Raw genomic sequence first — 18,385 nt, 5'->3', positions numbered from 1 at the left:
TTTTTTTTTTTTTTTTTTTTTTTTTTTGTCTTTTTTCCATGTCCGGCAACGGATTGCAACCCTCAGTGTTGCCCCCGTACCGGACCGGGGACTGGCAACGGGACCGCAACCCTTGGTGTTGCTCCCGCGCCTCGCTCAGCCAGTGAGCGGGAACCGGTCTGTATGTGGGATCTGAACCCTCGGGCGGGAGCGCCGCCGCACTTCCCAAGAGGTGCACTTATCCAGTGCACCACCGGGCCGGCCCTATTTTTAGATTTTTAAGGAACCTCCATAGTGAATATGACTCCAAAATCACAGGCAACTAAATATAAATAAATGAATAAATTTGCATCAAACTAAAAAGCTTTTTACAGCAAAAGAAATAAATTAACAGAGTGAATAGAAAACTCACAAATTGGGAGAAAAATTTGCAAGCTGATATCCAAAATATATAAGGAACTCAAAAACTCAATAAATAATCCAATTAAAAATGGGCAAAGAATGTGAACAGACATTTCTGTAAAGAACAGATAAGAATGGACAACAGATTTTTGAAAAAATGCTCAACGTCTTTAACAATCAGGAAAATGTAAATTGAAACCACAATAAGATATCACCTCATACCTGTTAGAATGGTTATTATCAAAAAGACAAATGATATAAAGTGTTTGCAAGAATGTGGAGAAAAGATAACCCTTGCACAATGCTGGTGGGAATGTAAATTAGTACAGCCATTTTGGAAAATGGTATGGAGGTTCCTGGAAAAAAATGCCATATGCTTTTTTCCCCAGGAATCCCACCATGCTCTAATGGGGGAAATTCAGGAAAGATCCTCACATAGCTCCGGATGGGGAGGAGGAGAAACTCTCCCAGATTTTTCTTGCTAACACAAGCTTTCTCCAGAGAAAAAAATACTGCCAGAGAGCATTTCTGAAACCTCACATTATCTTGAAGAAAGGAATTTCTATTTGTTGGGAAAATATAGAAAAAAATGGTCAGGGCCCCTCGGATGTTCAGAGTCTTGCCAAGCATCTGAGGTGGGTATGCATGTGTGCACGGGTGTTCCTTGTGATTGCGTGCATCCAGGTGTTTTTCTGAGTTATGGACTTGAGTATAAAGGACTAATGGCACAGATGCACGAAGCTTCAAAAGGATGCTCTGGGAAGCCATATTAGGTCGGCTGCTCCTAGCTCTGAATAAAGCCTATTATTTCTTCACTAATGGCTCCAAGGACCTTTTCCTATTACCTAGCTCATAGACCTGCATGTGAAGGGTTTGTGACCCAGTCTGGACAACAGGCTTGAGGGATCTGTGAGCCCTAGCCCTAGCTTTACACTATTCATTGCAGCAATGCCCAGTTTCTTTAAAAATCAAAAACAAGGGGGCCCCATGGGCCAAGGCAAGGCAGGGTGCGTGGACAGCCCGTGCCATGCCCACTGTGACAGGGGAGTCCTGGGCGCTACCATGTGCCACCACCTTCACCCTCTTTGGAGGCATGGATCTGGTGGGCAGCGGATCATAAGGACTTCATCCACGATGTCTCTTTTGACTTCCACAGTGGATGGATGGCTACCAGCTCCAGCGACCAGAGCCTCAAGGTCTGAGATAAAAGCAAAGGTAGGGATTGGCATTGTACTGCTAGCTGGAAGATGCACAGTGGATCTATATGGAGTGTGACATGGGCCCGTCCTGAATTTGGACAGGTTTTGGCTTCCTGATCTTTTGTTCCAACAGTTGCTGTGTGGGAAGAAATAGTAGAAGAATCAAATAATAAACTGCAAGGACAGAGTCATTGGGTTAAGAGGACAACTATAGTGGATAGCAGAACATCTGTTACCAATGTGAAATTTGCTTCAGAGCATATGGGTCTTATGTTAGCAGCCTACCCAGCATATGGTACAGTAAGAATATATGAAGCACCAGATGTTATGAATCTCAGCCAGTAGTCTGCAGCATGTGATCTCATGTAAGCCGAGCTATAGTTGTATTTTTTGGAACCCTTCAAGCTCTCCTGTTCATTCAGCCATGATAGCTGTAGGAAGTGATGACAGTAGTACACATGCAATGGCCAAGATTCAGATTTTTCAATATAATGAAAACACCTGGAAATATGCAAAAAGCCAAGCACTTATGACATTCATTGATCCTGTACGTAAATATTGCATTTGCTCCAAACTTGGGAAGATCTTTCCATATTTCAGTGATAGCAACCAAAGATGTGAAAATTTTTACCTTAAGCTTCTGAGGAAAGAACTTACTTCCTCTGGTAGGCCAACAAATCTGAAATTCATATAGTGGCTTAGTTTGATAACCATAATTCTCAGGTCTGGTGAGTGGGTTGGAATATAACAGGAACAGTGCTAGCATCTTCAGGAGATGATGGCTGTTTAAGATTGTGGAAAGCTAATTATAAGGACAAATGGAAGTGTACTGATATTTTGAAAGGCAATAGGAGCCCAGTCAATGGGAGTTCTCAGCAGAAAAACTCCTTCCCTAGGTTCAAATATTTCAAATCTTCAAAATTCATTAAATGGACTTTCTGCTGGCACAGCTGAGTACAAGCTAACTCGAGTAACTTTGCTATTTTGCTGCTTGTTGCATGCACACAGGAATGTAAAACACATTCCACTTCCCCTTCTCCAGCACTTGGCCTCTCCCAAGGTACACCAACAGCCTACTTACTACTAAACACAGTCTAAAAGGCCTTTAAAAACACAGTGTATATTATTTTTTTGTACTAGTCAGTTTATTGACGCTATTTGAAACTACAGAAATATAAAGAGAGGTTTTTTGATGAGACATTGTCACCAAAACAATGTTTTTGAAATGTTACTAAAACTAATTTGGGTTTAAAAATTAAAGTATTGTTATCACCCTTATGTAAGTACTTGGGAGGAAGGAAAATAACACTTCATTTGGAGAATATATTTCTCTTGTTTTTTAAAACAGTAAGTTAAAATGATGAATTTCTATAACTTTAATATGAAGATTGAATAAATATTCTTTACAAAGTTTGTAAAAAAAAAAACCCCAAAATAAAAGCCAACATCAAAATGGAACAATATTTAAAGTAAATAGACTGGGGATGCTGAAGCTGAGGGAAAGCTTAAAGGGCAGGCAGGAGAAAAATCTATATTTATGGGAGAGAAAGGGATGCTTCTTAAGGCCACACCTCAAGTCACAGGCCCACTAAAGTATTAACTTTATTGAAAGACTGAAGAATTTCCCCTTTCTCCTCAACCTTTCACAATACTAACCAGTACCAGTAATAGCAACAGTGGATTAAAACTGGAAAAGCTTCAGGACACAGTCTGTCTCTGAGGAGAAGTACAAATGGAAGCTCCAAAGCTGAGAGGAAGATAAACAAACCTAACCAGAATAATTTGAAGACTAGTACCCTTAACTACAAAAAACATTAAGCACGCCCAATTTCTAGACAGATTAACATAAATGTGCACACTAAAAGCCTATTTGTTTCTTTTCTACAGGAGTTCCATGCCATACATCTAAGAAATTTTCAAATAATGTTTAGGTTTAAGTTTTTATAGACTATACACAGTGGATATATATAACTCAAAAGTAACATAAACACAGGTCCTTCTTCTCTCACACAATTCATACGCCAAGGTAGAAATAGATTTGTTTCATTGTTGAATCTTTTTGCCAGCTTTTTTTCAGCAAATATTTAAACAAAGTATAAAACTTGGAAGTGCTAACATTTGGCGATCTCCAGAATATATGAGATTAAGAGATACGAGGAATAAAATGAGAAGACCTAATTTACATTATGTGGGAAATTCAAAAGTAGTTTCCATTCTCCAGTTTGCATTCTGTGGTTTGGGTAGATTGCTGATATCTTCTCTGTACTACACACCTGAGGTAAATTGATATTTTATGGTATTGTTATTAGCTAGTCCTTTCAGCAGAACCCAGAAATTCTGGTTTTCTTCCTACCTGGTTTGAGACCACTGTTTATTTATTCCTATTGATATTAGCTACCCCCATTAACTTGTAAATTCAACTGAACACTTAAGTGTATTTTAATTTATATATAATTTCTATTCTTTTAGTTTAATGCTTTTAGTATATATAAAGAATTATATTGCTGGAAGCACCCATATTTTAAACATAGAAAAATGTTTTTAAATTAAACTCACAAAAACTTTTTTTGCAGAACACAGGAACTTTTGAAAAAACAGATTTTGTTATTCCAAAATTTTGTGGTTTTTTAATTCTAGTCTATTCTACACTGGTCCTATTTTATTCTTTCTATTTCATTCCTGTTTACAGAACAATTTATGTGTTTATTTCTAATATTATTATGATTTTATTTTTAAAGTAATGTTTGACTCTTCCAATGAGCTTAATTTGTCATGTATGTGCACAAAACATAAATTATAAAATATACTCTGAGCAAGCCAGCATGATCAATAAGCATCTGAAACCAGAAAAAATTAAATCAAACAAACAAACATCAGAACTAGAACTCAAGGGATATGAGTCATTGGATATCAATAAACAGAAAAGTGAATTTAAATTTTTTAGTATAAATTACTTTAAAGAGACCAAAAACACAATGAGGCATATTTGAAAAAGAACCAGATAGAACAGCCAGAAATAAAGTGTTTACAAAGTGCATAAAAATTAATTGAGTTGTTAAATTGCAGTTGATATGGATTTCAAGTAGAATGGTAAGTAAACTAAGCTACTTGGCTCAATAAAATTCTTAGAATGTAGCTTAGAGAGGAGAGAGATCTAAAATATATGAGATTAAGAGATATGAAGAAAAAAATGAGAAGACCTAATTTACATTATATTGGAAATTTAGCAATAGAGAAGAGGGGAAACAAAGACATAGCATTTGAAAAAATAAAGACAGAATTTTATAGAAATGACAAAGCCAGGAAATGGAGATTTCATGTGGATGTCAAATAAGTGTGATAAAAATAGGATATTCAAAGGGGCATAGTGTAATAAGAACAACAAATGTAAAGGGAAAAATATATACATGTATCTGTGTGTGTGTGTGTGTGTGTGTGTGTGTATGTGTGTATGTATAATGAATGTTAGCTTAATTCTCAAAATTTATAATGGAATCTAAGAGACAAGGTAAAAAATAATAACCATAAAATTATATAGTTAAAAAATAAAATAATAAAAGCCTATTTGACTTCTTTTATCCAAATACCACTTTTCCCATGGTCTAGATTTCAACAAAAAAATTACAAGGCACACTAAAAGACAAGGAAAAAAGACTAAAGAGACAAAAAACCCATCAGAACAAAACACAGATGTTGGAATTATCGGAGAAGAATTTTAAAATGACTGTGATTGCTAAAGGTGCTAAAGGAAAAAGTAGACAATATGCAAGAACGAATACATAATTTCAGAAGAGAGATGGGAACTCCTCCACGAATAAATAAAAATATACAAAAGTCAGAAACACAATAATGAAAAATCAATGATGACATATGGGCTAATCAGTAGAACTGACAATGTAAAGGAAATTATTAGTAAAATTAAAAACAGTTTAATAGAATCTTCACTAACTGCAACAGAAAGAGAAATAAAAATGAAAACACAAGAAACAAAATTAAAAAACTACAGTTTTTTTGTAATAATGTTAGGTGTAATTGGAACATCAAGAGGAGAAGAAAAAAACAGAGAAAATATTTGAAGAACTAATGACCAAGAACTTTAAAAAATTAGTGACGGACACCAATCACAGATCCAGAAAACTCACAGAACACCAAATGGAATAAATACAAAAACTCCACACCTACACATGATGTATAAAAACTCCAGAAAGACAAAGACAAAGAGAATATCTTAAAAGATAAATTTTTGGCAGGGGAACACCTCATGTATAGGAGAATGAGGATAAAAATTAGAGCAGACTTTGTATAAGAAAATATGCAAAGAAGAAGAGAATGTAATAAAATCTTTAAAGCATTGAAAAACATAAACCTCTAATCTAGCATTTAATATCCAGTAAAATTACCCTTTAAAAGTGAAGGAGAAATAAAAACTTTCTCAGAAAACAAAAACTGAGGTAATTCATTGCCAAGTAGACCTGACCTGCAACAAATGTTCAAAAAGATTCTTCAGGCAGTGGTAAAATGATTTGTGAGAAACCTGGTTCTACACAGAGAATGGAAGAGTATCTGAAAAATGAACGAAATAATTTATTTTCCTTCTTCTTAATTCATCTAAAAGATAACAATTTTCCAAACAATGTAGTAACAATATTTTGAATGTTTATGGCACACTTGCCCCATCTGGCCATTCTGTCCCACTTAAGTCAGGAGAAAACTGGGAATCACTTCTGAAGCTCACAGTGTATAGTCACAGGTTCACTAAAAGACTGAGAACTAACAACAGGACTATAAAATGCTTTCCCTCTTCTCCCACTTTGCTACCACATTACTAAAGGCCTATTTACAGCAGTTCCTTTTACACAGTAATCATGTCCCTAGCTTTCAAAAAAAATTGCAGGTCACACTACAGACAAAAAACACAGTTTGAAGAGACAGAGCTAAGACTGGAACCAGACTCAGATATGGGAAGGATGTTGGAATTATCAGACATGAAATTAAAAACAACTATGAGTAATATGCTAATGGATCTAATGGATAAATTAGGCAACATGTAAGAACAAATGGGTGACATAAGCAAAGAGATAAAAATTCTAAAAATGAAACAGAAAGCTAGAGATGTAAAACACTGTAACAAATAAACGGCTTTGACTGGGTTATTAGTTGACTGAACAGGGCTGAGGAAAGAATCTTTGAACTTGAGGATATCTCAAAAGAACATCCAAAACTGAAAAAAAAAAAAAAGACTGAAGAAAATTAGAACAGAATGTCCAAGAACTGTAAGACGAATACAAAAGGTATAACATACATGTAATGAGAATATCAGAGGAGAAGAAAAAGAGAAAGGAACAGAAGAAATATTTAAAACAGTAATGACTGAGAACATCTGCCCCCAAATTTCAGAAACTAAATCACAGATTCATGAAGCCCAGAGAAAATCAAATAAGATATATACCAAAACAAAAACAAAAACAAAACACTAAATTCAGGCATATCATACTCAAATTGCAGAAAATCAAAGATAAAGTCCTGAAAGAAGACAGAAAACATACCATATTTTTAGAGGAGCAAAGATAAGAAACGTATCTGACCTGTTTTGATAAATCATGCAAGCAAGAAAAGAGTAAAATAAAATATTTAAAACGTTGAGAGTAAAAACATCACTAACCTAGAATTCTGTACTCTACAAAATTACCCTTTAAAAGTGAAAGAGTAATAAAGACATTCTCAGGCAAACAAAAGTTGAGGGAATTAGTCAGCAGTAGATCTTTCTTGGAAGAAATGTTAAAAGAATTTCTTCAGAGGAAGATAATGATATAGGTCAGAAACTCATATCTACATAGAGGAAGAAAGAACACTGTAGAAGGAATGAGTGAAGATAAAATATTTTTTTCTTATTTTAAGTTGCTCTAACAGATAATGGTTTTCTCAAAATAATAATCGCAACTATATATGATTGTGTGTGTGTGAGTCTTTGTGTGTGTATAAAACCAGCCTCCATGCCAGGCAAGGTACACAAGACTCAGGACCACCCAGTACTAAGCATGCTCCTATGAGCCCAGGCTCCAGGCCCACCCCAGGTTTCAGACCAGGCCAAAGCCAGATCAGCCTACACTACCCTGTACTTCAGGCCCACTGTAGCACTAGGTCAGCACTGTTGGCCTCAAACATGAGTCTGGCATATGTTACAGGCCTACCCAGTGCCAGTCTGGTCCCTGGAGCCCCACACTTGAGGATGGTCCATGCAGCCCCATGCTCCAGAAGAGCCAGAATTCAGGCCTGATCCATCAGACACAGGGTCCAGGACCATCCTAGTAGGCCCTAGCAGTGGCTGACCAGCCCTATGGCCATTCCCCAAACCCCAGAATCCAGTCCAGTCCTCTCAGACCTAACCTTCAGGCCAGCACATACACACACCTAGCCTCCAGGTCAGCCACAAAGATCCCAGGTGCCAGGTTGGTCCATAAGGCCCCAGGCTCAAGATCAATCCCAAGGCTCCAGGCAGCAGTTCAGCATGCATTATCCCAATCTCAGATTGGCCCTCATGGACTCAGGCTCCATGTTGACCCAGAACCAGGCCAGCACCAAGATCCCGGCTGGTTACCATAGCCCCAGGCTCCAGTGGCCTCAGGGTTTAAGCCAACCACAGTAGACTTCAGTTCCAGGCAGGCCCCAATGGACCAAGGCTCCAATACCACCCCTGCAAACCTAGGCTCCAGGCCAGCTACCATGGACTCAGGCCCCAGGCAAACTCAGAATCTAGGCCCTCCTCAGTGCCAAGCCAGCCCCCATACACTCAGCCTCCAGGCCTGTCCCGGTAAACACAGGAGGTGCCAACCCACCACAATGCCTGGATGGCCCCTGAAGACTCAGGCTCAAAGCCCAATCCAGCACCAAGTCAGCCTCTGTGGACACAGGCCTCAGACCAGCCCCTGTGGATCCAGGTTCCAGGCAGAATCCTGGAGTGCTAGGCCTACCCATCTGCTGATACAAAATCAGATCAGACTGCCTGAAGACTAAAGCAACAAATCTGCCGATAGGCTACACGTGATAGCCTTCCAAGAATCTCTGGGCAGACTGGTGAAGGGCTTTTCCAGACAAAACAAATCTACAATGACTGGAATGAGTCCCTACTTCTTTCAAATGTGAAGGCACCAATGCATGACCACAAAGATAAACAACAATCAGGGAAACATGGCACCCACCAAAGAAACAAAATAAAGCACCAGCAACCATCCCTAAAAAAATGGGAGATTTAATGAGCTGTCTGTCAATGAATTTAAAACAATTGTATTAACAAAGATATCAAAATCACAAGACAAAACAAAACAAAAACAGAAATTCCAGTTGTGAGAAATACAATAAACAAAATAAAAAGTGCAACAGAAAATGTCAACAGAACAACTGATCAAGCAGAAAAAAATCTGTAAAATCAGAGACAGTTTATTTAAAAACTATAATCAGAAGAGAAAAATAAAAATTAATTTTAAAGAACAAACAAAGCTCATGGGATTGAAGAGACAGCACTGAAAGAGCAAATGTTTGAATAAAAGAAGTTTGTGATGGAAACAAAAAGATAAAATGGTAGAAAGCTTATTTTAAAAAATAAGGGAGTTGCAATAATCCTAACGGATTATTCAGCAGAAAATTTATAGGCTCGAGAAAGTTGGATGATATTTTCAAAGTGCTGAAGGAAAGAAAACCTGCAAACCAAGAATATTTTACACAGCAGAACTGATCTTCAGAAATGAAGGACATACAAAGACTCACAGTCAAACAAATGCTGAGGGAGTTCATCACCACCAGACCTGTCTTACAAGAAATTTCAAGCTTATAGAAAAGGATACTAATTAGTAACATAAAACATATGATGGTAAAAAATCACACAGGTAAAAGGAAGCACACAGTCAAATTGAGAATATTCTAATACTATAATTGTAGTGTATAAATCGCTTATATCTTCAGGATGAAATATACAAGACAAAATTACTAAAAAAAAATAGCTACAATAATTTGTGAAGGGGAACCCAATATAAAAAGATATAAATTGTGACAGCAAAAACATAAATGTGGGAGTAGAGAAAATGTAGTTTTTAAAAGATGTTCAAAGTTTAGTTGCTACCACCTTAAAATCACCTGCTATTACTGTAAGAGGTTTTATGTAAGCCTCATGGTAATCAGAAAGCAAAACCCTATAGCAGATACACAAATGATACAGAATAAAGAATCAAAGAATACTACTAAAGAAAATCACCTAATCACAAAGGAATACAGTAAAAGGAAAGAAAGAAAAAAAAAAAAAAACCACCAGAGCAAAATTTTAAAAATGGCAGTAGTAAGCCCTTACATGACAACAATTACCTTGAATGTACATTGAATAAATTATGCAATCAAAAGACAGAGCTGCTAAACGATTTTTTTTTTAAAAAAAGACCCAACTACATGCTTCCTACAAGAGACTCACTTCTTATTTAAGGACACATAGACTGAAAGTGAAGGGATGAAAAAAATACTCCATGCAAAGAGAATGCAAGAGAGCCAAGGTAGTTATATCAGATAAAATGGGCTTTATGTCAAAACACAAAAATGAGATAAAATTTATTATGTAATGATAAAGAGATCAAATTATCAATAAAATATATTATTGTAAATATGTACCCACCCAACATTGAAGCCCTTAAATATGTAAAACAAATATTACTATATGTGAAGGAGGAGATAAACTGTAATACAGTAATATCAGGAGAATTAAAAAACCCATTTCTAGCAATAGACTCACCCAAACCCAAAAGTAATAGGAAAATATCAGACTAAAATTATACTTTAGACCAAATAGGCCTAATAAACATATATAGAGCATTCCACCTAACAATAGCAGAATAATTCTTCTAAATCACACAAAGAACCAGGATAGATTATATGTTAGACCTATATGTTAGGTCAGCCTGCTGACCACTTGACTGCACTGAAACAAAGAGGGTGGCCAGTGGAGCCCAGGGAAAGAGGGATGGGACCAGGGACCCATAACCCTGTGGCCCAACCCACAGGAGAATTACATTGCCACCTTCATGGTAGCTCACCTGGGGGTGGGAGGTACATCTGCAACCCATGCAACTAACTTGATCTGGGGAGAGACACACATGGAACACCTGAGAGTGCAGAAATCCAGGATAGCCAAGTAGAATGAGGAAGAAAATTCCCAACTACCACAAAACTGTCCCCCAACTAGGGGAAGAAAAAACCCAGGAGGATCCTCTACCTGTAGAAAAGAGGATAGAGAAAGTATGCTCAGGGTAACTCATTCAGCTGAGGAACTCCAGTATACCCCAGTGCATCCATCAGGGTCACAGTGTTACTTGCTGCAGCGCCAATAAGCCCACACAGGGTCACCCACCACATCTAAAGAGTGAGAGGGCACACAGATGCCTATCCCAAGAACTTGAGCTCTCACCTACATCCTCAACAACCCAACACAGTGTTACTAACGTCAGCAAGGAATTAGTAAGTGTTCCAGTGCCTAAGCCATGGAGGTACTCACACATAACTTGGACACTGAATATGACTGAAGTACCCACAGGGAGACTACACTACTATGTCTACCTGGAAACAATACTAAAACACCCTACTCAATGGTTGATATAAAATACATCTAAGGAGGAAGTCTATCTCCTCACAGCCTACTCTAGAAGAAGCAACTCCTCTACCAGATAACCAGACATCAATGTAGAGATACTAGAAATATGAAAAAAAAGAGATAATATGACACCAGTAAGGAAATACAATAATTCTCAAGAACCAGACCCCATAGAGCAGAAAACCTTTGAAATGACTGAAAAGGAACTATGAGCAACAATCTTAAGGTAACAAGGAGACTCAGTTAAACTGCACAATGAAATGGGAAAAGTTATCCAGGATATGATCCAGGATATAAATGAAGAAATTTTCAAAGAGAGTAATACCTTAAGAATGTAGCAGAACTCATGGAACTGAACAATTCATTTATTGAAATAAAAAACACAAAGCAGAGTTTAAGCAGTGGGCTATGGCAAACAAAAGAAAGAATTTCTGATTTTGAAAACAGTCTTTTTGAAATAATCCAGATGGATTAATAAAGTAGAAGTAAAAAGAATCAAAATAATGAGGAAAATCTGAGACAGCTAGCAGACAACCTTAAGCAAACAAACATCCAAATCATGGGTGTTCATGAGAAAGAAAAGGGCACTAAAAAGCTATTCAACAAAATAATAGCAGAAAATTTCCCAGATATATGAAGAGACAAGGATTTTCAGGTCCAAGAGGATCACAGATCCACAAACAGATTCAATCCAAAAAACATCACCTCTGAGACACATTATAGTCATATTGGCAAAACTCAAAGACAAAGAGCGAATCTTAAAAACAGCAAGAATAAGCATCAAATCACTAATAAGGAGTCCCCATCAGACTAACAACAGATTTCTCAACAGAAGTCACCATCAAACTTCTCAACAGACTTCTCTATAGGCCAGAAAAGAATGGGATGATATATTCAAAATACTAAAAGAAAAAAAACTGCTAGCCAAGAATATTATACCCAGCAAGTCTATGCTTCAGAAATGAGGGAGGAATAGTGTATTTTCCAGACAGACAAAAACAGCAGGAGTGCGCTACCACAGGACCACACTGCAAGAAATCCTCAAGGGAGTCCTGCATCTGAAATCCAAAAAACAGTAATGAATACCACAAATATGTATGAAGAACAAAACTCACTGGTAGAACAAAAAATGAAACAAGACAGAGAAAGAAACTGTATCTTACTACCTCAAAAAAACAACAAACATGGAAGACAAACTGTAAAGGGGGAAAAAACAAAAGATATTTAAAACATCCAAATAAAAATTGATAAAATGCCAGGATTAAGACAATACTTTTCAACAACAACCCTTAATTTAAATTAATTAAATTTCCCACTCAAAAGACACAGACTGACTGATAGTATTAAAAAGCTAGACCCAACTATATGCTGTCTATTAGAGACTCACCTCACTTATAACAACACAAACAGACTAATAGTGAAGGAATAGAAAAAGATATACCCCACAAATGGAAAGCAAAAACGAGCAGAAGTAGTTATTCTTATATCAGATAAAATTGACTTTAAACCAAAAACTATTAAAAGAGACAAAGAAGGCCATTATATGATAAAAGGATCTATCCAGCAAGAAGACATAGCAATCATAAATATATATGAATCCAATCCCAGATCACCCAGATATACAAAACAGACACTATTAGATCTAAAGAAGTAGACACACATACAATAATAGCTGGGGACCTGAACATCACCCTCTCAACATTAGACAGATCATCCAGGAAACAAATCACCAGAAAAACACAGCATCTGAACTACCATTTAGTCCAATTGGATTTGGTAGATATCTGCAGAACATTTCATTCAACAACTACAGAGTAAACATTCTCATCAGCACATGGATCATTCTTCAGGATAGACCACATGTTAGGTCACAAGTCAATTACGAACAAATTTTTAAAAATTCAAATGATTTCAAGTATCTTTTCAGACAACAATGGGATAAAATTATAAAACAATAACAAGTGAAACTCTAGAAACTCTACAAACACATGAAAATTAGCAACATGATCTACAGATTCAATGAAATCCCCATCGAAATACCAATAACATTCTTCATAGAAATGGAAAAAAATAAAACAACCCTTACCCTTCATATGGAACAACAAAAGACCCTGAATAGCTAAAGCAATCCTGAGCAAAGAAAAAAAAAAAAAACAAGCTGGAGGCAAAACACTACCTGACTTCAAATTATACCACAAAGCTATTGTAACCAAAATGACATGGTACTGGTATAAAAATAGACATTCAGACCAGTGGAGTAGAATTGAGAACCCAGAAATCACCTCTCAGGCTTACAGCCATGTAATATAGGACAAAGGCAACAAAAATCTACACTGGGGAAAAGACTGCCTCTTCAACAAGTGGTGCTGGGAAAACTGGATATCTATATGCAGAAGAATGAAACTAGACATGCACCTCTCACCATATATACTAAAATCAACTCAAAATGGATTAAAGACTTAAGTATAAGACCTGAAACTGAAAAATTACTAGGGGAAAGTATAGGGGAAACACTTCAGGAACTAGGTCTGGGCACAGACTTTATGAACGTGAGCCTGAAAGCACAAGCAGTAAATGAAAAAGTAAACAAATGGGACTATATCAAACTAAAATGCTTCTTTCTGCACAGCAAAGGAAACAATCGACAGGATGAAATGACAAGCTACAGAGTGGGAGAAAAGCTTTCCTAGCTATGCATCCAACAAGGGATTAATATTCATAATATACTGGGAACTCAAGCAATTAAACAGTAAAAAAAAAAAAACAAATAACCCAATGAAATAAGGAGCAAAGTTGCTGAATAGACATTTTTCAAAGGAAGACATACACATGGCCAACAGTACATGAAAAAATGATCAATATCATTAGTCATCAGGGAAATGCAAATTAAAACTACGTTGAGACATCACCTCACCCCAGTTAGACTGGCCATAATCAAAAAGACAGTGAATAACAAGTGCTGGTGAGGGTGTGAAGAGAAGGGAACACTCCTAAATTGTTGGTGGGACTATAACAGTACACTCACTATGGAAAACAGTATGGATGTTTCTGAAACAACTACAGATAGGTCTCCCATATGATCCAGCAGTCCCACTTCTGGGTCTATACACAGAGGAATGGAAATCATCATGTCAAAGGGATACCTGTACTCCCATGTTCATTGCAGCTCTGTTTACAATAGCAAAGACATGGAACCAACCCAAATGTCCATTGATGGATCATTGCATAAGGAAACTGTGATATACCATGGAATAGTACTCTGCCATAAAAAAGAATGAAATTCTCCCATTTGCAACAACATGGATGAGCCTGGAGAAACTTATGTTGAGTGGTGAAATAGGCAAAGCACAGAAGGATAAATACCACATATACTTGCTCATATGTGGAAGCTAAGAGAGAAAGAAGGAAGGAAAGAAAGACCACAGTGGTGTGTTGGACTTGCAGAGGTATAGAACATTCCTTTGGTTACAAAATAAAGTGAGGAGGAAAGGGGAAGGGAGAGGGGGGGTGGGGGTAATTGGATGGGGGACACGGGGTACAAATGCAATTTGTGTTAATGGGTATGCTGCCAGTATGAATCCGGTCCTCACATCATGGGCACGAGGGGTGACAATCAGCTTTGTACCACATGAATATTTATAAACAAAAGAACAACAATAACAACAAAAAAACAACATGCTTGTGGACAGCCTATTGGTCCAAAGAAAAATTACACTTCCACAGCAAACTAGCAGAATAAGAAATTAAGAATGCAAGCCCGTTTACAATAGTTACCAACCCTCCCCCCAAAACCTAGGAATAAATTTAACCAAGCAGGTGAAATATCTCTACACTGATAACTACAAATCAATGCTGAAAGAAATTATAGAGGACACAAAAGGATGGAAAGACATTCCATGCTCTTGGATTGGAAGAATTAGCATTATGAAAATGTCCATACTACCCAGAGCAATTTACAGATTCAATGCAAGCCCCACAAAAATACCAACGACATTCCTCACAGAAAAAGAAAAACAACCTTAACATTTATATGGAACAACAAAAGACTTTGAATAGCCAAAATAATCCTGAGCAAAAACAACAACAACAACAACAAACCAACCAGCCCCCCCCCAAAACAACAAAGTGGGAGACATTAAACTAGCTGACTTCAAAGTACAATACAAAGCTACAGTAACCAAAAATATCATGGTACCGGCATAAAAACAGACACTTAGACACTCAGCCAATGGAACAGAATAGAGAACCCAGACATCAACCCATGTTCTTACAGCCAACTGATCTTTGACAAAGACATCAAGAACATACAATGGGGAAAATACTGCCTCTTAAATAAATGGTGGTGGGAAAACTGGACATCCATATGTAGAATAATGAAAGTAGACCTATACCACTTGCAAAATCAACTCAAAATGGATTAAAGACTTAAATATAATACCTGAAACTATAAAACTCCTAAAAGGAGACGTAGAGGAAACACTTCTGGAAGTAGTACTGGTCAAAGACTTTATAAATATGACCCTGAAATTATAAGGAACAAAAGAAATGGGATTCTATCAAACTTAAAATCTTCCGTACAGCAAAAGAAAAAGTTAACCATGTTAAGACAACCTACAGAATGGGAGAAAATAATTGCAAATTATGCATTCGACAAAGGATTAATATCCAGAATATACAAGGAACTGAAACAACTTAACAGTAAAAAACCCACAAATAACCTGATTTAAAAATGAGCAAAGGAGGTGAATAGGCATTCCTCAAAAGAAGATATACAAATGGCCAGCAGATATATAAAAAAAATGCTCAACATCACTAATCATCAGGGAAGTCCAAATCAAAACCACATTGAGTTATCATCTCGCCCCAGTTAGACTAGCCATTATTAAAAAAGAAAGAGAATAACAAATGCTGGCGAGAATGTGGAGAAAGGGGAACCCTACTGCACTGCTGGTGGGATTGTAAATCAGTGCAACCATTATGGGAAAGTGTGGTGGTTCCTCAAACAATAAAGACTTAAACATAACACCTGAAACTTTAAACTATTAGAAAAAAATATAGAGGAAAAATGCCATAACATTGGTCTGGGCAACGATTTTTTGGATAAAGACACAAAAGCAAAAATAGAGAAACATGATTACATGAAAATAAAAAGCTGCTGCATGATTAACAGTGTGAAGATTCATCCTGAGAATGGGAGAAGATATTTGCAAGCCAAACAACTGATAAGAGGTTAATATCCAAAATATGTAAGGAACTCAAGCAACCCAAGAAAGTAAATAACCCAATTTAAAAATGTGTAAGGAACCTAAAAACACATTCTCAAAATAAGACACAGAAATGGTCAACTGGGTATATGAGCATATGCTCATCATGACTAATTATCAGCCTAATTGAAATTAAAACCACAGTGACATTTCACCTCACACCTGTTAGAATGGTTATTATCAAAAAGACAGAAGATAATAATTATTGGTGAGGATATGGAGAAAAGGGAACCCATATGCACTGATGGTGGAAATATAATTAGTATAACCATTGTGAAGAACAGTATGGAGATTACACAAAAAAATTAAAAATCTAACTACCACATGATTGAACAATCCCAATTCTGGGTATATATTTGAAGTAAATGAAATCACTATGTTGAAAAGATACCCACATTCCCTTGTTTATTGCATCATTATTTACAATTGCTGAAATATTAAATAGAACTAATTGTTCATTAATTAATAAATGGATAAAAACATGATACATACTCAATGAAATACTATTCAGTCTTTTAAAAAAGCAACTGCTGTCATTTTCAGGAACATGGATGAACCTGAAAGACATTATTTTAAGTTAAATTAAGCCAGGCACAAAAGCCAAATACCACGTGATCTCACTTGTATGTAAAATCTAAAAAAGTTGAACTTGTAGAAGCGGAGTAGAATGGTGGTTACCAGGGGTTGTGTTTGGGGGGTTGAGGTGAGGAACGTTGCTTATTAGAAACAAAATTTCGGTTAGGTAAGACAAGGTAATTATAGTTAACAGAAATGTGTTGTATTCCTGAAAATCACTGAGAGTAGATTTTAAGTGTTCTCACCCCCCCACACACAATTATAAGTATGTGAGGCAATGCACATGTTAATAAATTTAATTTTGCTATTTTTATCCTTTTTAAAATTTTTATTTATTTATTTTTATTTTAACATTTATTTTTACATATTTCTGAGGTACAGTGTGTTTTCAATATATGCATATACTGCACAATGATTAACTTAGGATAGCATAGTTTTGTATCCATTAGTCCACCACTTCTCCTCCCCTCTGACCCCCCTCCCTTCTTGGCCTCTAGTAACCATTATTCTACTCTTTAGCTCTATGAGAACCACTTTTTCATTTCTATTTCTTTTTCTTTTTCTTTTTTTTGATTCCACATATGAGTGAGATCACGCAGTATTTATCTTTCTGCGCCTGACTTACTTCACTTAACATAATGGTTCCCAGTTTCATCCATGTTGCTGCAAATGATAGGCTATCTTGTTTGTATAGATGAATAGTATTCCATTGTGTATATATACCACAGTTTTATTAATCCATTCATCTGTTGATGGAAATTTAGGTTGATTCCATCTCTTGGCTATCGTGAATAATGTAGTGATGAACATAGGAGTGCAGGAAGGTGTCTTCTTGATATATTGGTTTCATTTCCTTTGGATATATACCCACTAGTGGGATAGCTGAGTCACAGGGTAAATCTATTGTTAGTTTCTGAGGACCTGCCAAACTGTTTTCCACAGTGGCTGTACCAATTTATATTCCTACCAACAATGTAGGAGGGTTCCCTTTTCTCTACATCCTCAGCAGCATTTGTTATTTTCTGTTTTGTTGATAATAGCCATTCTAACTGGAATGAGATGATATCTCATTGTGGTTTTAATTTGCATTTCCCTTATAATTAGTGATTTTCAGGATATTTTCATGTGCTTGCTGGCTATTTGCATGTCTTCTTTTAAGAAATGGCAGTTCCGGGCCACCCAGGTGAGGTGAGGCCTCGGCTCAGGTGGGGGGCGTCGGCACGCCGGGCCCCGCCATGGCCGCGTCCGAGCTCTACACAAAGGGTTCTAAGATGGCGACGGGTCTGGAGCAGCCGTGACAGGAGACAGCGCGATCCTGAGAGCTGTGCGCTGTGATA

At 36.8% G+C, this 18,385-nt stretch overlaps 1 pseudogene; it reads left to right on the top strand.

The window, feature by feature from the left end:
* The window catches only part of LOC103598433, a 66,618-nt pseudogene that overhangs the window by 28,125 nt on the left and 20,108 nt on the right, over window positions 1–18,385 (top strand).

Source organism: Galeopterus variegatus, unplaced genomic scaffold, assembly GCF_000696425.1.
Source record: "Galeopterus variegatus unplaced genomic scaffold, G_variegatus-3.0.2 Scaffold2607, whole genome shotgun sequence".
Classification (NCBI taxonomy): Eukaryota; Metazoa; Chordata; class Mammalia; order Dermoptera; family Cynocephalidae; genus Galeopterus; species Galeopterus variegatus.
The sequence above is the reverse complement of the archived record's forward strand: the minus strand, read 5'-3'. Positions and strand labels throughout refer to the sequence as shown.